Here is a 3821-nt window from a genome sequence, read left to right as displayed (position 1 = left end):
CTCTGCCTCGGTCCCCACGCAGAGCCAGGACCCCAAGGCCCAAACCTATACACTTGCATATTATCCCTGACCTAACGAGCTCACCGGCTAAAACAGGAGGGTGGAAGAGGCATTACTGCTCCCCAGGAGGGATGCTGGGGGCACAGGGAGGTTAAACTGGAGGTTGATGATGTACCCTCAGTGGGAAGGAGATATTCAGTGTGTATATTCCAGCCCAGCACCCCTACTGCAAGCCCCTGACTCTCCTCACTCGTTACTTCTCTCTGAAGATGTTGAATTTTAACTAAACAGGACATTGCATGTTACTATCTGACTTGTTGACAAAGACTTAGAGCAGCTCTGCTGGTCCAGGTCCCCCATGGGGCTGGGGCTGTTGTCCCAACTCTGCTGACCCTTGGTCCTGAGCCTGCTTTCCAGAGAGGAGACTGGTAAATGTTCACAGTCAGACCCGTGCACAAAATCCTTGCAGGGACTGGAGTAAAACTTCTATCTCTCAGCCCTTTTCAAAAATGAGGGATGTACTCTTTGCCCATGTTTCTTCTCACACTCAAAACCAGCGCTAAATATTAACTGTGTTTAGTGTGCTCACTGATACTGCCTATTTTCATATGGCTTTTAATTACGCCCACAATCGTGTCCAGTAAGTCAATATGAACCTGCCCTCAATTTAATGACAAACTCGGGAAACAAACGATGTCTGGTACAAGAGTCAGCAGAGCTCTTCCTTTCGTCCCATTACGTGGCTGGGTTTCGGTAGCACGAAGCAGGTTTTAGTTGGTCACTGGCTGGAAAAACCAAATCAATATCCTGGAGGAGGGTGAATTAAAAAATAGCTCCAAGAGGCCACGTCACATTACTCAGCTGTGGTTGCACCAAAGGAGTAATCTTCGTCATGTGCCAAGGAACCTGTGATAAGCCCTCTCATAGTCGGATCAGTAATAAGATCAGTTACTTAATTCAAAGTGATTAAAACCGGGCTGGACTGCAAACAAACAAGTCACGTTCATGGGTCTGCGGGTAAAATATATAGCACAAAATTAAAACCTTTCTGGGCTGTCATGTTTCATCACTAGTGCTGGGCACGCCATAAACAATTCTGGGGGCAAACGCGATACTTTTTCTCCAGTGCAGCCCACAAACAGGCTCCTGCTTTGAATGTATGTGACAAATACATTTGGCAAACAGGGGCCACCCTCTGGGTTACCCACTGGACATGAGGCCCCGAGGACTCGCCACGCTCTGGCCTATTTTTAAGCCAGTGCTGGGGTCTGAAGCACCCTATGGTGGAGCTGGTCCCCCCACCTCTATAAGAGAGCTTGGCCTGAGGAAACCAGTCCCCATCCATGCCAAATATATTATTTCTTTATGCAAAAGCCAATTTGACTTTGTGGCTACGCTAATCCCCTGCCTTTGGGGTGGCCACTTGGCTTACCCAGTGGACCACACCACTTGGCTTACCCAGGTGTGGGTGGAAGATGAGTAGAAAGGGCTGGGCAACCTGATCGGTCACCACACTGGACATCCAAATGGATGGCAATGACGTCCTGGTGACAGCAGGGAAAGGATTTGGGATTTGTGGTGGGGCAGGGCCGTCTCCCGGAGCAGGTGGCACAGAGATGTGTGAGGGACTGATGCCACCAGCGATGGGCAGCAAGGCACAGGCGGGTGAAGCTGTGCCAGACACAAAGGAAGGGCTATAGAGTTGGCTATTTTTAAACCATTTTAAACCATTTCTTTTGATCCTGCCTGTTGGTACAAGTCACCCCGTCCCTGCTGTAATAGGATGCAGCCGACAGGCAAGTGCCCCAGCGACAGCAGGGGGGGTGGAAGCGGCTGCCTTTAATGAGTTTTCATCTGGAATCGGACACGAGGGATGAAAGAGGATTTTCCGTGCCGCGGCTGACATCCGAGAGGCCGGGAGCTGCGGTGGATCTGTGGGGATCCTCGGGTGATGAATCCCACTGACAAACGCTGGGCGTAATTCTCTCCAGCAAAGCAGCTCAGCACACGTTACCCTGATTTCTCATCCCTCAGGTGTGGCCACCGAGAGTTCCTGAGCATGACAGAGGTGTGTGGCGTCCCCTGCCTGGCTCACCCACCTGCCTGCATCCCCTCGCAGGGACCCCCGGGCTTTGGTGCGAGCATCGCGTGGCAGGGAAGAGGCTACAAAAGCAAACCCAGCACAGTTTAAGCATTGTTCCCCTGCCTGAATGGTGGTTCAGAAGAGGCACGACAAAGGCAGCGGTTGTTCCTCCCCAGCTTCGCTCTGACGGGGTTCAAGGGGAGGGTTGGCAGCGTGTGGTGGGCTCCCCACCGCAGCTGGGCTGCAAGGGAGAGGGGCATTTCAGCCTGGTGATCCCCCCCCTGGTGTGCACACACACATGTCGTGCCGGGACAGTGGAGAACATCACCCGTTCCAGCAGCAATCAGCAGAAGTCATCCTCCCTCAGTGGCGAGGGGAAGTTTGGGGAACCCCAGGGATGGAAAAACCAGAGGTGTTGGCCATGAACCCAACCGTGACCGGCATTGCCCGCCTGTGGAGAGCCTGATCCCACCCTCCCGATGGGGAGGGCAATGGCTGTGGGTGGGGGAGACACCGGGGGTCTTACACACAGGGCGAAAGAGGGAAGAAAGTGCCCAGAACCCCCTTTGGGGAGGGATAAGGACGGAGCAGATCCCAGGATTTGCTGTCAGTAAGGAGGCCTCATGAGGGAGCAGGTCCCCACAACCATCTCCTCGCCCTTCCGTAGCCAAAGCCTGACAGGTGACTGTCAGCGGGAAGGGCTGCAGGCACATGTCACCCCCCGGGAGAGAAGCGAGAGCCACGAGTTCCACAGCGAGCACGTGTGCGCACACACGTGGGACCCCGCAGCTGGCGCTGGCTGCAGGACACTGCCAGCCTCCAGACACAGCCACCCCTGGGCAGGGGACAAGCCGAGAACTGGGGTGGACCAGGCTGGCAGGGAGGTGGGACACCGCCAGCCCGGGACCCCGTGTGCTCCCCCTGTGTCTGCAGCCCCCTGCGCCCAGGAGCACAGGTGTCCCAAAGCCCCTGTGTCCCAGACGCCATGTCCCCAGGACCCCATGTATCCAGACCCCTGTGTTCCCCAGATCCCATAGACTCAGGACCCCGTGACCCCAAGACCCTATGCTCTTTGTACCCCCATATCTCCAGCACCTCATATCCCCAGGACCCCATGTGCCCCTGACCCCATGTGCCCTGGAGCCCATAACCCCAAGACCTCATGCCCCCTGGACACCATGATCCTGACACCCCAGGACCCCATACCCCCAGGATTCCTTGCGTCCTGGACCCTACAACCCTGGGGACCCCAGGACCCCATGCCCCCTAGATACCATGACCCTGGCACCCCAGGACCCCATACCCCCAGGATCCCATGCCCCCGGGACCCCATGCCCCCTGGACACCATAATCCTGGGACCCCAGGGCCCCATACCCCCAAGGACACCATGTCCCCTGGGACACCATGACCCTGACACCCCAGGACCCTATACCCCCAGGACCCCCTGTCCCCTGAACACCATGCCCCCTGGACCCCACAACCCTGGGACCCCACACTCCCAGGACCCCATACCCCCAGGACACCACATCCCCTAGGACCCCAGGACCCCATGTCCCCTCGATCCCATGCCCCCTGAACACCATGCCCTCTGGCCCCCACGACCCTGGGACCCCATGCCCCCATGCCCCCTGGACACCATGATCCTGGGACCCCAGGACCCCATGACCCTGGCAACCCTGGACCCCATCCCCCCTGGACCCCATGACCCTGGGACCCCATATGTCCAGGACCCCATAT

Source organism: Calidris pugnax, unplaced genomic scaffold (assembly GCF_001431845.1).
Source record: "Calidris pugnax isolate Ruff unplaced genomic scaffold, ASM143184v1 scaffold211, whole genome shotgun sequence".
Lineage (NCBI taxonomy): Eukaryota > Metazoa > Chordata > Aves > Charadriiformes > Scolopacidae > Calidris > Calidris pugnax.
The sequence above is the reverse complement of the archived record's forward strand: the minus strand, read 5'-3'. Positions refer to the sequence as shown.